The following is a 17,155-nucleotide window of genomic DNA, read 5'->3' as shown; positions in this document are numbered from 1 at the left end:
CTAAGTCATTTGATGAGACACGCTATATTTGGTCTGTTTGGACAGACAGGAAGCTTATCAGCTACTCTGCCTGCAGATACCCAGGATCTTATCAATAAAACTTTCATAGAATATCACAGAATCATATCATAAAATAGTTTGAGTTGGAAGGGACCTCAAAGACCATCTAGTTCCAACACCCCTGCCATGGGCAGGGACACCTTCCACTAGACCAGGTTGCTCAAAGCCCATCCAACCTGGCCTTGAACATTTCCAGGGATGGGGTGTCCACAGCTTCTCTGGGAAACCTGTTCCTGTGCCTTGTCACCCTCACAGGAAAGAATTACTTCCTAATATCTAAACTAAATCTACCCTTTTTCAGTTTAAAGCCATCACCCCTTGTCCTATCACTACGTGCCCTGTAAAATTTCCCTCTCCAGCTTTCTTGTAGGCTCCCTTTAGGTACTGGAAAGCTGCTAGAAGGTCTCCCTGAAGCCTTCTCTTCTCCAGGCTGAACAACCCCAATGCTCTAAGCCTGTCTTCATAGGAGAGATCATCTTCATGGCCCTCCTCTGGACTTGCTCCAACAGGTCCATGTCTTTCTTGTGCTGGGGGCCCCAGAGCTGAAGGCAGCACTCCAGGTGGGTCTGATGAGAGCAGAGGGGGAGAATCCCCTCCCTTGACCTGCTGCTCCTGCTTTTTTGATGCAGCCCAGGCTATGGCTGGCTTTCTGGCCTGCAAGGGCACATTGCTGGACCATGTGGAGCTTCCAGTCAACCAACACCCCCAAGTCCTTCTCCTCAGGGCTGCTCTCAATTCATTGTCCACTCAGCCTGTATCTGCACTGTATTTAGTGGTTTTGGTTGGGAGATGTTAGTGGGAGGAGTATCTTGTAATTAAGCTTTTTTTTTTTCTCTTAGGTTTCCACAATGTGTGCCAAACACAGCACTTTCTGCACAACTGAAAGCAAAATGGGTTAAGAGTATGTGAGATTTTTCAGCTCTCTGTTACATATTAAAAAGAAATTCTACAAACATACAGTTATGAGAAAAATGTATATATTTTACAGACATAGTAACCATAAGTAAATAGCCAAAATATTTGGTGGCTTAGGTCTCAGGTCACAAGCACTTTATCTCACTTATGTATAATATAATCAAACCTTCTGTTTATCATTTCCAGCCCTGTTGAGTAAGCAGTAAGAGAGAAAAGGGTTTCTGTCCATCAGCCAACATCCACACATAAAGTGCAGATGAAACAAAGATGAAGTACTAATTAGTTTTTATTTTTCCTTTTCAACTATAAATCCTTTGCCAGAGAAGAGCAACACTTTTCAACAGTTGTAACACTTAGTTGTTTGAAAGTAACAAATGGTAGTTTATAGTCATAACTGTCTGCACAAAGCTTCATGCATATCAAACACCCCAGTCTTCCCCAGCAGTAATGAAGACTTGTTGTTGGTACTGGTTTCACAGTCTCATCAAGAGCTCCATTATCAAGCTGATGGCTTAAAAAGGCGTGGTAGAATGAAGTGGGATGGATGTACACACACCACCCTGTAGGCACATAAAAATGAGGTGGGGGGCAGCGGGAAAGAGCACCACAAAGTTGGCAGTTCAGAGGTAGCCCTCTCCCCTACCAAAGGCAGCCCAGCAGTGCTGCAGAACAGACCCTGTGCACGTGAAACAGAAGTGTTAAAACAACTTGAACATTAAAAACATGTATGTGTTTTTAATAAAAAGCATTGTCTAGCAATACCTGTTTGGCCAGATCTAATCAGCTGAGTCATGATGGGTCTGACCAGTAGTTGGACAAAAGACTTTCACAGAGCAAGGAGACACTTCAGAAAAATAACTAATTTAATTCAAAAGGTACCATTGATCTCCATTGTTCAGAATGAACAGTGAGATTTAGAAATTACAGAGCTAGGAAATGTTGTTCAGCTGTCATTACAAAGAAATTCACGCCCATATGTGATAGCTAAAAAGCTGCCATTGTACTTTTTAGAAAGAAAGGCTGGAAGTTGAAATCTCCTGTTCAAATTCCAACATAAATAATTACACTCTGGATATATTTCTGCAGCTGCATAAGAAGCATTCCCCAGTTCTTGCCCTATCTTTTTGTGCTGTTTGAGAATTGACTTTTCTTCATTCCTGTGAGGCTGTAGTTCCTTTCAACTAAGTATGAAATGATGATTCCCATGCCTTGCTCCTCAAATATTTGGAGATTTCCCAGGAGGACACAATACAGAGTGAATCTCGTGATCATCTGCTAACTCTCCTGGCAATCCAAGATGAAGTTACACATTCTAAGTATCTATTTACCTGGGTTGCTTCTCAGAGACCCAGGGGATGCTGGGCTGCAAGGATCTTTATTTTCTGAATGCAAATTACAAATAGCTTTATGTCAGGGAAATAACACATACTGCTGGATTTTTTGGCACCATCTGTGTAAAATAAGTTGGCAGTACATACTCAAGCCCTGTTAGCCACTAGGCAGATTCCTCCTGCTTTCTCATAGTTCCTTCCTTTACTGCATTTTGTTAGAAAATAAAAATGACTACTTGAAACAGCAGAAGATCAACTCTGTTAATAACTCCCTAAATCATCCAATTATCAGGAACAATATTGTGGACATAACAGAGTTCATCTGGGGGGTTACTTCACTTTCAAAGACCATCTCTAGTGCACCAGAAAAAAGTTAACTCCTTAGAAACTGAAGAAATTCACTGTCTGCTGACACTCTGAGATACTGTACCTTTTCAAAAAGAAAAAAGATGACTGATACTAAATTGCTGTATTAGTTTTTAAGGTTCCATGAATTGCTTATTTTGATAGGTCAGTTAATATCAGTCACTGAAACAAAATGTTGTTTCAAAAATAAATTAATTTGTGGTCATCACATGCCTATCCAACCTCTTTCAAAAAATGTAAGGCTTCATTTTTTTTATTGATTATAATCAGAATGCCCTAGTGACTAACTGAGTACCTCAAGGGACTGATTTGGAGTAGACCCTGTTTTACATTTGTCCTAGGAGATATTTTTTTCCTATATGCTGTTTGTGAAAAACAACAGCTAACTTGAGTGATGTTTATTGTTTGTATCACCTAGAAATAAATTGTACTGCATGTCCATTGTGCAACATTGAAAAAATGTTGATAATATGGGATACTCGGCATGTTAAGTCTATTCTAAGTATTGTACTGTGTTTTTACAAGGCTACGTATTAATTCTGGACAGCCGTGAAAACACCAGCCATACACAGAACTTAATAGGACAAACAATTCAAATCCTTGAAAAGATACCAAGTGAGCAACAGAATTGTAAGTACAGAAAAGCTGCTCGGGGACGTATATGCCAGCTTTCAAGAGAATTCTTGAGTGAGCTGTTCCCAAAGTGGGGGCATTAACCACTGCATGGAGGCTGTGCATTCCTGCATGCATAGCACTTTATGTGTAATTTAGATCTCCACTACCATAATCCAGATAAGGCAGGGAGTACCCACCACTCATGCAAAGAGAAATATTGGCTTGAACTGGTATGATACTTTATCAGAGTGTTTCCACATCTTTTAGATTACAGAATCACAGAATGGTCAGGGCTGGAAGGAGCCTCTGGAGATCATCCCGTCCAACCCCCTTCTAAAGCAGCTTCACCCAGAGCAGGTTGCACAGAGTTGCCTGCAGGTGGGTTTTGAATGTCTCCAGAGAAGGAGACTGCACAGCCTCTCTGGGCAGCCTGTCCCAGGGCTCTGTCACCCTCGAGGTGAACAAGTTCTTCCTCATATTCAGATGGAACCTTTTGTGCTTTACTTTGTACCTGTCATGCCTTATCCTGTCACTGGGCACCACTGGAAAGAGCCTGGTCCCATTGTCTTGACAGCCACCTGTAAGATATTTACATACATTGATGAGATCCCCTCTTCAGCCTTCTCCAGGCTGCACCGGCCCAGCTCTCTCGGCCTTCCCTCATGAGGGAGATGCTTCAGCCCCCTCACCCCCTTGGCAGCCCCCCGCTGGCCCCTCTCCAGTCGCTCCCTGTCTCTCCTGAACTGGGGAGCCCAGCGCTGGGCACAGCACTCCAGGTGCGGCCTCAGCAGGGCAGAGCAGAGGGGCAGGACACCCCCCGCACCCGCTGGCCACGCTCCTCCTGATGCAGCCCACGCTGGCAGCGGCCTTCTTGCCCACCAGGGCACACTGCTGGCCCACGGGCCGCTCGGTGTCCTCCAGGCCTCCCAGGCCCTTCCCCGCAGAGCTGCCTGCCAGCAGGTCAGCCCCAGCCCGTGCTGGTGCGTGGGGTCGCTCCCCCCCGGCGCAGGACCCTACCCCTGCCTTTGCTGAGCTTCATGACGCCCCCCCTGCCCCACTGCCCAGCCTGTCCATGTCTCATTGGATGGCACTGCAGCCTCCTGGTGTATTCTTGGAGGACAAACTACTCCACAGTGAAATAATATTAATCAAATGTGGCAACTGCTTTGAAACTGTCTGACTGAGAACAAAGGTTAAAATTGTGACTGACAGGGTTTTTTTTAAATCATCTTTACAAGAACAGTGGATTACAATCCCCAAAAATCCAAGGTTTGTATCTCAACAGGGTAAGTACTACAAAGTGTAGATACTATGTGATCCTCTATACACAAACTTCTCAATGGCAACTATGTGCACTCTCAGGGTCTTTAACAACCAATCAAGATAAAATGCAATTTTGGTCTGTTGCAAAGAATGAACTCTTTCTGTATTCTCTCTGGTCTCAATACCTATTCCATAAAGTGCATTTGCTTTCTAAGCTAAGAGGGGAAGAAGATAATTAGGGAAATTCCAACTAGTAGCCTCAGCAACCTGAGAAGCAGATAAAATTAGCTTTCAGATTGTGTCCTTACGGGCACCTGCTGAGCGTTATGGCTCTCTGTGGACCTTCTCTGGTACAGCAGATAGAAAGTCAGCAAATGCTTATATGTAAAAGGGGAAGAAAAGTCTTTGTATTGGCCTTTCTTACATCCACAATAAAAATGATGGGAATTATGAGTTTCTGTTCATAGTTTTTGTTTTTTTAAATTCAGAAATAGTGGCTGTAGCAAAACAACATAGGCAGTGAAATCAACAGCTGTGATTCTTAACATGCACAGAGAGTAGGTTTCTCAAAGTTGTATGTACATGTAAATCTACCTAAATGCACATTTAATCACTTTTCCTGCCTTTCATAGTCAGGTGACTCCTGGGAGGAAAAATCAAGTACTTCTGCAGAAATCCAGAACTTCTTTTATTATCATGTAATAGCCAATGCTGCTTTAGGAAAACAGAGTAGTAAATATTTACTTGCTTGATGAAATGAATGCTGAAATCCTCAAAACAGCTGCTAGTGTAAACATCAACAGGTAAATTGAATTTCCGTTCACAGTCTTGCACAAAATACAGCATGATGGGTATTAAGAGGAACAGCACAGTCATTTAATGTTATTTATATGTGTAAATGTTTACTGAAGTTGACCTCTATTATTTGATCTTATATTGAATTCTAAGCAGGACAAAGTGTGGATCCGAACAAAGCTCTCAGCAGATTCAGTATCATGGGCCATAAGCTCCTTGTACATGTAAAACATGGGTGGAGCTAAACAACCATTGTATACCATGAAGTACCACTTGCTGTATGTAGATGACTACCTAATTAGCAAGCTAGGTCATTTAGATTAATATTTATAAAGAACATGTGGAATGCTGGCAGCAGCTAAGTGCTGATTTTATTATAATTCTGTTCTTGCAAACAGTAGAAGCATACTTCAATGTCTTTGGGCTTTAGGATGCTGGAGTCCAAACCAGACAGGCAAAATGTGTGTTTGCATAGAAAACATTTGGTATTTTCGATTTGTGGCACTGCTTCTGGCTGGTGTGACTTGTTCAGGAACATGCTAAATACAACTGGACTTCTGAATCACATACATTTGTGAGGGGAGGTTCTCAGCCAGAGTAAAGCTGGAACATAAAAAGGAGACTTTTCCAGTTTCTGCCAAGTCAAGCAAAGGTAGCTTCATGGCAGTAGACAAAATGAAGAAAGCCTAAAAGATAGACTGTCTTTCTACCCAATTCCTTCAAAGAATAAGAAAGGATATTTCATACTAGTTTTGTATTGCAGCAGTGAGACAATAATATTTTTTTCACAGAAAGTTGGTTTAGAAGACAAAGCTAGCCATGGTGCTAGAAGTACTCTCTGATTCATCCTGCAAAGTTCCCTTGCAGCTGTCTTGTTGCTTCACTCAAAAACTAAACCTCTGCAGCTGTTACACAAAGTTAAAACTATTTGGTTTCAAGTGTCAGCACCATTATTTGTACAGTTCAAGGCTACCAGAAGCTTGATGTTTTCACTGACAGTCCAGTCTATCTGTCTTTCTAAGATTTGCTCTCTGTATATCTTGAAGAAGAAGTAGATAAAATGGTTTAGAGTCAGCTAGACCTACCCAGCCCCAGCCTGGATACTCGTACGAGTGACAAAATTTACCTGAAATCCAGCATGGTGAACAGCACACTGCTAATCTTGAAGTCTAGCTCTCTGACTCTCTCACTGAGCTCTGAACCATGTAGCAAGAGGTGTCATTTGTTGGATTCAGTGTTGGTATTTGTAACAGAAAAAAAAGCAGCACTCACCTTAATGCTATAAGTACTAATTACTAGGTTTCAAACAGGTGAAAGATATATAAATAGCTGCACAGATATATAAATAGCTGCATTAAAAAGAAGGAACAAACACGCATAAGAGAATCACATCCTGTCCCTGTTTCTCACCTCAGAAATCAAACATCTTTTACATCATCTGGTTATCTAAATCCTTGGACATATAATTGTGTTCAGCTAACTGTTGACATCTTGGTTGATCCTTTTTCCCATTCTCTTTACAGTTTCTTTCTCTACATACTGAAGTGTGCAAGTCTGCAACGCTAACATGCATGACAATCTACCGTGGTAAAGTCACACACACACAAAATGCATATTTGAACACAGAGCCTGCATTGCACTTGTGATGGCAGATGTCCTCCAGTGTTACAGGCACCAGTATTTGAGAAGTTTAAGTGGAAATGATTTGGCAGCTTGTTCAGGGGGGAGCAGGGGGAAGAGAAATAGAGGTCTCTGGTGCAGACAGCAATGTAACTGCCCTGACACCTTTGTCAGTCCTGAACCTTAGCGCTGACAGGAATCTGCCAATTACTGGGGCAATGGTGAGGTATCTCGTGCTATGTCTGCGACAATATCTATGTGCTTTTCATGGACATGTATGGGTCAGAGCTTTGAGATGGGCATTTGAGGTTCCGAACTCAGTGGGAGGGCTGTATAACTCAGGCTATGCTATGCAACCTTGCTCCAGCACTGCCTGTGCTCTAGATTAGAAGTTATGTCGCAAAGTCAGCACAGTGGGCATGACCTAATACCTTCTTTACTCCAGCAGGACTGGTGAACTTTAATTTAGTGCCGCATTAATGGCCCACACAGGAGCTGACTTGCAATCAGCTATCTCCGAAGCCAGGGCAAAGCATTGTCTGCCCTGCAATGGCAGCCTCGGAAAAGCTTTCAGAACGAGTGCGCTGATTAGCAGGACATTTTGAGCAGCCAAGAAGAAAATACTAAGGATGAACTACTGCCTTTAGCCACATTCCTCACTGCAAATTAGAAGTCTTACTCAGTCAAGCCAGAGAAAGGCTTCCCCCACCCAGCTCACAGTCCCTTGTGACCCCAGCCCTTGGTGTGCTCTGAGGCTGCGGCTGTCCTTAAGGAGATCACTTCTTAGAACTGGACTTCCCTGTTTCTTGAGAGGATTCACACCCACAGCTCTCACCTGAAACCAAGCACCCAGGCTGTTGGGCTATTCTGGAGAAGGTGGTCTCCACCCTTCTTTTTAAAACCATTTTACTCTGAATGGAAGAATGAACCTCCTCCTTAAGATACTTGGGTGGAACAGGGTGAGATCCGAGTCCCAGGCTCTGTTCTAAAGGCTCCCTAGCATTTTGCAATCAAACATAAAGATATCACAAAGCCTCTGAGCTGCTTTGAAGCTTGTTTGAAGCAACTTCTTAAACTCTTCCCCAGACCACTGCTGCAGACAGCATGATGGGCCTGATGGGCTTGCGGCAGCTGCCTTGATATTCTTAGCAGGGCCTGAAATCTGGGCAAATTTACAAACTGAATGCTCATTTTTATGAAGGCCTAATTGTCTGAGGGTGCACACAGGAGCTGGTTGTCACAGAAATCTAAGTTAGGAGTTTAAGATCTTTTAGCATTAAGAGTCAGCTGTGGAGCAGGTCTTGGTGATTTTGAATTTGCGTAGAGTTTACATGCCCATATGCTGTTCGAGGTACCTAAAACCTACTCTGTCTCTCTCGAAGAGCAACCAAAATCAAGTTAGCTAAAGCTGATTTGCCATAGACTTCAGCGTAAGCTCATCTCAGGGCAGGACTGACTAGAAGATATTTTACTTAAACTCATTACGGGCTAACAAAACAGGGGCATAGAAAAGGAGTGACAGTGAAAGTCAGTGGCTGGTTGTTATACAGAAAAGCATTTTGTAAGTATGAACAAAAAATCCAGAACTTTCTTCAGTTTAAGGTTATAATAGCATTCTTCACATTCTGCAGTGAATGTTAACAGTTAAAATAACCTTAATGAGTAATACAATGTTTTTAGCTGCTTATTAAACAGCACAAAGGTTGTGCTGGTACAACCAGACTGCAAAACAGAATCTACTATCATACTGCTTAGGCACATCTTTCCAAGGCAAAACTGTCTTGAACAGAGTTAGTTATCTTCTTTTACAAAAATAAAGGATCTAGAGGATGAGTTTAAGGCCAGAGAAGCCTTTCTAGTCTCTCTTTTGTCCTAAAAGATAATTTATGATAATGTGGCACCTGTGTGCAAGCACAGGCATAGTCAAGCATAGCGCAGTTCATATTATACTGCACGTACAAAGGCTATGCAGTAAGTAAATCCTAAAAACTGAAAAAGCATTAGGGGCATGAGCTGTGGAACCCACAAGACCACTGCACTGGTACCAGTAAACACAGCATAATCAGTATGAAGATACTACTCAGCAGTACCCAAATTTATGAAAGGAAGCCAATGTGTTTAAACCCTTTGCTTTTTCTGTCACATATTGCCAAACATTGACTCTGAACCTGCACTGACCGACCTATCCAGCTATCAGATCACAGAACCATAGACTGGCTGAGGGTGGAAGGGACCTCTGGAGGTCATCTGGTCCAAGCACCCTGCTCAAGCAGAACAATCTAGAGCCAGTTCCTCAAGACCATGTTCAGGAAGCCTTTGAACAGACGGAGACCCCTCAACCTCCCTGGGCAACTTGTGCCAGTGCGGGGTCACCCTCACAGTGAAAAGTTTTCTGATGTTCAGAGGGAATGTCCTGTGTTTCATCTTGTGCTCATTACCTTTGGTCCTGTCACTAGGCTCCTCTGAAAAGTGCCTGGCTCCATCCTTTTTGCACCCACCCTTCAGGTATTTGTACACACTAGTAAGATCCCTTGTGAGCCTTCCCTGCTCCAGGCTGAACGGTCCCAGCTCTCGCAGCCTCTCCTCGTAGGAGAGATGCTGCAGTCCTTTGTTGGACTTGCTTCAGCATGCCCATGCCTCTCTCATGCTGGAAGAGACCTGGACCCATGACTCCAGGTGTGGCCTCACCAGTGCTGAGGGGAGGGAGGGGCAGGGTCACCTCCCTCTGCCTGCAGGCAGCGCTGCTCCTAGTGCAGCCCAGGGTGCTATTCGTGTCCTGTGCTGCAAGGGCACACCGCTTGCTCATGTTCCACTTGGTGTCCACCAGAACGCCCAGCCTTTAACTGCAAAGCTGCTTTCCAGACACTTATTTTTCTAGAAAGAATTTCTATTGAAGAATTAAACTTCCTAAGGAAAACTCACAACTGAACTGTCTAACGCCAGCAGCAGTGGCAATTACATTATTGTAAATTTAGTTGCCAGTAGTCTTACAGCTACAGCGTCCAGCATGGCTTCCCAGTACTACAGCTGAGAAAGCTCCAAAGCCAGCCCACGCTGATGCTTTAGGACTCCCACTGCTGGAGGATTTGCAGCGGTAGCAATGCAATGGTGGGAGACGGCAAAAGATTCTGGCTTCCCGGGGAGAGTTGTCCAGGGAGAGAAATACAGGCGTCTTCAGTTTCAGCTAGAACACTGGGGAAGTCTAATGTAGTCAGACAACACCCATCCCGCCCCCCAACACCTCTTTTGTTTCTGGTGAAGAACACCACTAAAGGGGAGGGAATGGAGGCACATTTGTATGCGTAACTGGAAACCAAATACTGTATCAGAAAATATTTAAAAAACAACTTTGATCTTCAGGATATACAGCACAAGCATTCCCCAAGTAGTTTCCCTGCCTCTCACCCTCCCTTAAACCTTCTCGGGAGCTGCAGTCGTGCAGAAAATCTTGAATGATTAAGTTAAAGGAGAATAACCTGCAGGCTTTGCAGAAAATTAACACTTTCAGGAACTGCACATACACTGCGGCCAAGAGCCGTGGTGAAGTGTGAGGGGTGTTGGTGCTGCGGTAGGGGACTGAGTGCCACTGCTCCACGGCAGCAGTGAGGTGGCTCCGCTCCTCCCAGTGTCATCTCAGTTTGGGTGGCGGGTTAACGTGGCACGGTCTCAATTTTTTTTGCTGTGTTAATCTGTGTTAATGTGACACCTCAGGTTTGGCGAAGGGTTAATACCACTCCGTCTGAATTTTGGTGAGGGGTTAATGTGGCGTCATCTCCATTTTGGCGATGGCTTGATGTGACCCTGTCTCAGTTCTGGTAATGGGTTAACGCGGGATCCTGCCGGGGCTGGTGGCGGGTTAATGCGGTGTCATCGGAGTCTGAAGGCCCTTCAGTGACGGGTTAACGCGGCTCGAGCGATGAAAACTCCAAACCCATTCAGGTGCTTCTGCAGGGAAATGCCGGCTTCTCCCAGAACAGCTCCACAGCACCCAGCAAAGGAAGCCGCGAGCCAGAGGCCCGGGGGCCGGGCGCGCTCCGGCGGTGGAACGTGGGAACCGGGCGATGCTGGCGGCTGGGGTGGGGGCCCCGCGGGCGGGCAGGGGCAGGCGGGCAGCACGGCCGGCCGGGCAGGGCGAGGGGAGGCGGACATGTTAGCGGAGGCGGCCGGGCGGGCTGTGCCACCGCGGCCGCGGGCGGGCGTAAGATGGAGGCGGCTGGCGGGCGCGCGCGGCGGCGGAGGGCATCCGAGGTGAGGCGAGGCGGAGCCAGGACGGGGACGCCCATCCCCTTCCCGGGGGAGGGGGAGGGAGGAGGGGGAGGAGGAGGATGGGCTGTGGCTGGAGGAAGGAGGGGGGCGATGCTAGGGCTGGGGTATCGCTGCCGCGCAGGCACAGGCGGGGCCGCCGCATATTAATAACCCGCAGCAGCCCGGCGCGGCAGTTGTAATACCCGCCCCCCAAAAATCCGCCCCCCCCCCCCCCCCCAAAGTGTGCTCCGCAGGCTGCCAGCCCCGGCGCCCCCGCTGCGCCGCCGGCTGCCCGCGCCCCGCCAGCCCGCCCCGCCTGCGGTGCGATGCCACGCCACCCCCCTCAAAAAAAAAAAAAAAAAAAAAAAGTACACGTATATTTAACATATTTATTATTTAAATATGTATGTAGTGCATTTACTGTATGTAAGTAATTATGTATGTAATATAATAGATATCTATTCTATATATAATATATAAAACCATAGAAAGATGTGTACGTATTATAGCTAGATACGTATTGTATTGTTTAATTTTTATATATACACATCTTTTATATATGTATAAAAATATAAATTGTTTTTTATTATTATTTTTTTCTGGTGGCAGTGGCCGCAGCAGACGCTAAGAAGGGTGACGTCGTGGACTTGCAGGGGTCTCTCCGCGGTAAAAAAAAAAAACAAAAAACAAAACAAAAAAAAACCAACCCAAGAAGATAAGAAAATATATATAATTATTAAAAAAAAAAAAAAAAAGAAGAAAAACACCAACCGAAACAATGAAACCAAACAGCTGTGATACAGCACGCCGAGGAAAACAGCCGCACAGCCCCCGGGGCGCGCGGTGCGCCGCAGCAGCGGGTGCGGGGGCCGGGTGGGGTGTGTGGGGGCCGCTTCCACGCGGCTCACGTGGGTCGGTCGCGGGCGGGCGGGGGCGGGCCCGGCACCCCCGATCTAGGGCAGTTTGTTCAACTGCGGTAACGGGAGCTCGATGTTCCCGCAGCGCGGGGATTTCTGAGAACTGGGGCTGTGTCCTCAGATGAACCCGGCTGCCTGCTTCCCTCTGCCTGCTCCGGCGCCTTAAAGCGGCGACGCCGGGGACCCGGTGGGACCCACCGGCGCCAGCGCCACACGTACGCCTGCAGCCCGCAGTGCGGAGCGGAGCTGTGAGCAGCAAGGGGGGAGCGGGCAGCGCTGCCCGGCGGCGCCTCCGCCCGCAGCTGGAGACCCCGGGCTCTTCAGCGAGGGCCAGGGTCTCCGGCGGTGGCCTGAAGGGCCCAACTGGGGTCCAAAACCGACCCCCTAGGGAAGATCCGTCCCCGCTCTCGAAGACCTCACACCTTCCCCAGAGCACATGGACTGCACTTCAGCTCCCTGCCTTTCCATCCCTCTCATTTTTTCTGCTTTTGTTAATGAAACATTGTGACACATTGCCCAGGGTATGAGCTGCCCCATGGTGCTTACTTATTGCCTGTTTTCCTGGTTTCAGCTGGGACAGAATTAATTTACTTCCTAGTAGCTGGTACAGGGCTGTGTTTTGACACACCTGTATTGCAGCACCCCTTCCTAGTGACAGCCTTGCTTTGCAGAACCGCAGAGCTGCCACAAACTCTTGCTGTCATGTCAATGCTAATCAGGAAGTTTCAAAGGCCTTGCGTACAAGGGCACTCAACAAACTTACCCAATGAGTTTTGACCAACTGTTCCCTGATGGAAATAAAAAAAAAACCCACACCCTATTTTCACCTGGTACAGTGGTGCAAATCTTGAGAAAGCAGGAGCTGGGATGGGTTTTTTGGATCAATTTATGAAAACAGTGCAAATGATTCAATCCGGTGGAATCACATCCTTTAAACCTAGCCTTAAAACAAGGCTGATCCCGCATTCCCCATGTATGTTCTGTGCTGGCTGAGCCACCAGTTCCTTTTTCATTGGATCTTTGCAGCAGTCAAAGGTAGACATTCCCAAATTAACTTTAGTCTCACTTTTTACTTTTGAACTTGAGACTTACGCACCCATACGCACACCGAAGGATGGTGTCTGATGCAGGCTGTAAAACCCATCTGGGATCCTGGGTGCATACTCAAGCAGCTAGCCCACGCTGAGTTCAATGCTGCCATGGCTACACCGCTACCAGTACCCAAACTGCATTTAAATCCAGATCCCAGTGCCCACGTGGGCTGTAATTCCATTGAGGCATAGACATCCCCTGGGGACTTAGCACCTGCAGAGGTAAGCCCCGGGAGGGAGGAGTCATCCTTCTTTCTGAGGTTCAGGATTGGCAGAATCGGTCATAGTTAAGGACCTTCACTGTGATTCAGGAGATACTAGAAAGAGCTCAAGACAAGACCCACAATTTTCATAGGAAGTTGCATTTGAGGCTGCTGATCATCATACTCCTGGATTTTGAGGCCAGAAGTCGGTAGCCTTCTACTGCGTAGCTGCTTTTAAAATAGAAGGCCAGTTTGTTAGTGTAAAACTAATTTCAGCATACTTACTGTGTCTTGCAAGCCTTTACATGGCAGTCAGCTGTGCTGACTCTCATTTTCTGATCTACAAAAGTTGAATTCAAAGGCTTCTGTTTCTTCAGATGGCTTTATAAAACAACTTTTTGTCTGCTGTGTGTGTTTGGTGACCAAGAGGCATTTCTTCAAAAGGTTAAGACACTTCCTTCCTACTGCACCAGGCTTCAAAATGGGCAGTTGCTGTTGTCTGATGGAAGAGGTTGCTGTGTTTCCTTGATAATATAGGCAGACAATCTGCACAACACATTGGTGTGAGAGGTACCACATACATGTAAAATACTTTACAATGTGTTCATATTTATATGACCACTGAATTGCCATTCTGTAATGCTGGAAGAAAATCATGTAACAAATTTTCAGCACGGTCACAGGCTTTAGGAACACAGGTCAGCAAACAGGCCATTTATTTCGGCATATAATTTCAGCCATTTCTAATCATCTATCAGTCCTCAGCATCTTGTCAAATCATATGGAGTTTATACCACATGTAGTTTCAAGGGCCCTGGAGAACAAAAAAAAGTAAAAGCAGAATCCGGAATAACAATTGGAGCCTCTGGCCTTCAAAATATTAGCAAATATTAATACAGAAACAGGATGGATTTCTTTATTTTGTCTTGCCAGGAAGACATGGTCAAAGAAACTCTGGCATTCTGCAGAAGAGCCCATGAGAAGCAATTGAACAAGGTTTGAAGCCAAATCACTTCTGTTTGAGGAGAAGACTTCTGCCAGTCTCTACGTGCCCACTTGCTCCTCAGAAGGAAGTATTCTTGGTCACAGTGGCACTAAATGTCATTTACACAAAGGTACTTTTGGACCAGAAAAACCTGAGGGCTCCCACAGACTGTGGGTCTCTCTGGGTGTGCTTGCCAGATGTTTGGGTACTGTTCTCATCCTCCAAAAAAAGGGTACAGTGTTTCAGGCACAGAATCAGGGTGCGAAATATTTTGGGTGTGGAGGAAAGGAAAGCCAGCGTGGTTTTTACTCTGAAAACTTCTGCTTTTGAAAAGAGTACATTTTTGAAAGCCTCAAAGATAACGAATCACTCTTCTTCCACTGCAGCCTCCCCTCCCTCACGGAACAGGTGTGCATCTCTCTGGGAAGGAAAGCGTAAGTGCCACAGGATGATGCCTTCTCCTTCATATACACAAACAGCCTTCTCCCTCTCCTTCTTTGCAGGTGCTGGAATCTCACTTCTCACTCTCCTCTTTGCTACTTCCCCCTGCAACACCTCCCTGCCCTCCCCTCAAGCATGAGCCCCTGGCTGTGACCTGAGCCCCCACCCCTCCCTTTCTCACTTGCATGGGGGTGACCACCTTCCTCCCTTACGCCCCCTGCAACAGCCCCGTCTGCACACCTTTCCCCTGGCTCAGAGAAAAGCGGCTGGCTCTCAAATGGCAGCCGCCAGCCTCTGCCCTGACACTTGGGAGGCCGGCAGGTAGGGGCGAGTGGGAGGGCGGTGGTGCAGACTTCCCACACCTGGGAACCCTGTGGAGCGCAAACACGAGCTGGTCTGGAGCCATAAACAGTGGGTTGAATTTGGACTCCTGGCTCCGGCAAGAGAGTGCCATTTGGTGCCAAAGGCACCCATGGTATCGGGGCTACATTGAAGTGCTGTAGCAGATTTAAGCTATTACCTCTACAAGCTATGACAATCATCCTCAATTAGCCTAAGTATTGCATAAAACTAACTTTGCTGTGAATTAAAACTGCACTATGGGTTAAATGGATGCTCTGCAACCAAATCCAAATGTTACCACCACCACAGTCAAATCCAGGTTATGGCCCCCATCAACCAGATTGTCTGGAGACAAAGGAGTTCGCAAGCACAATCCCGTTCCTTGGCCACCTATGTGCTATTGTTCAGAAAGGAGCCGCGGTCATTTTGACACCATCTCCACGTATAAAATTCCATTTGCATTACTTCACAAATGTCATTTGGACCTAGTTAGTTTGGAGTCTTGGAGCTTTGGAGTACTACATACATCAAAATGAAAAGGCATTGTGTTCTTGGAGGCATACTGGAATTGTTTTAAAAGCTCAGAATGCTTCCTCGTTATGGAACTGGCCACAGATTATTTTCTAGTCTTTAAACCAGATGCCAAGAATTAGCTTAAAACAAAAGAAGCTAGCAAACAAAAAAGGTTCAGATTTTTTTTTGATTAACACTTCCCTCTCTGAACTGTACAAATTAATATAAAAAAGAGGTATGTAACTGAGAATTTGTTAATGTGATGATTGGATTAGGCAAGTAATCTTCTGGGAAGCAACTTTTGTGTCACTGAAAGCTGGATATGACATCTCCTAGTGGGAACTCTTGGATGGTGTCAGCAAAAGAAATTCTGAAAGTGCCATGAAAAAAGCTGTTGGAAGGGGCAATTTGAAGTGACGTCCTTGATATCCAGGTTAATGAATGGGGTGGGGTGTGGGCAGCAGTTCTCTGTGGAAAATGCTGTTGCTCCTCTAAGAAAAAAGAAGGTTGTAACCACCAGTTCTAAACAGAAAAAGACACGTATGTATCAACAGTTTTAGCAGTACCCAACGACAACCCTTTCTCTTCCTCCTTCCCACCAGACCTGGAGAACGTGGCCTCTTACTCTGCCTGGTGCCTTGTAAGCACCTGCAGCCAGTGGATGCTGGATCAGCCAGGAAAACCACTCTGAGAACAGGGCAAAAGTGACATTCATCCTTTGATGAGGGATGTTAGGTGACCCGTGGGTACGCCTTGTTAGGTAAATTGCTCTATTCATGTTTTCTATTTGATCTCCATCACCCCACAGATGATCCGGTTACGGATGCAGCCATTAGTTCTTTTGGGGGTTTTGTGGTTTGGCTTGTGGCTTGTTTCCCCTCCCCCCCCCCCCCCCCCAGCTATGATACGCAAAAATTATTTCAGCCTTATACCAATTATCCGTGATAAAGGATTATTATTGCCCAAGGTCGTACCTAGAGATTTAGCAGGCTGGCGTACAAAATGGCTGACATCTACTCATTTCTATTTCCTGCAGGGAGACTGCAACGCTGCCACGCTTCTGTAGTCGCTTCCTCATTATTTCCATGTTCAGTTAAAGAGATTAATGGCAATCCATAAAGCTCTTTACCATCCGGGCCCTGTCCGGTTTTGCAAGGGAGGCCGGGCCGCGCCCGGGGACGGCAGGGCACAGCCAGGGGCACCGGGCTGCGGTGGCTCTGCCGCCCCGGGGCCTCAGCTGGCACCGGGCGGCGGGACTCGCCGCGCCGACGGCAGCGCCTCTCCCGCCGGGCAGCCGTTCTACTTTTGGCCAACGCTGGCTCGAGCTGGGCGACCGGACAGGGCTGCGAGTGGCCCGACCGCCGCTGGCCAGCCGCCCCGCACAGCCCTCCCACGGCCTCGTCAAACTTCCCTCCCGTGTCCAAAGGGTGGGCGGGCGCCGTCGAGCCGCCCG

The sequence above is a fragment of the Falco peregrinus genome, chromosome Z (genome assembly GCF_023634155.1).
Source record: "Falco peregrinus isolate bFalPer1 chromosome Z, bFalPer1.pri, whole genome shotgun sequence".
Lineage (NCBI taxonomy): Eukaryota > Metazoa > Chordata > Aves > Falconiformes > Falconidae > Falco > Falco peregrinus.
The sequence above is the reverse complement of the archived record's forward strand: the minus strand, read 5'-3'. Positions refer to the sequence as shown.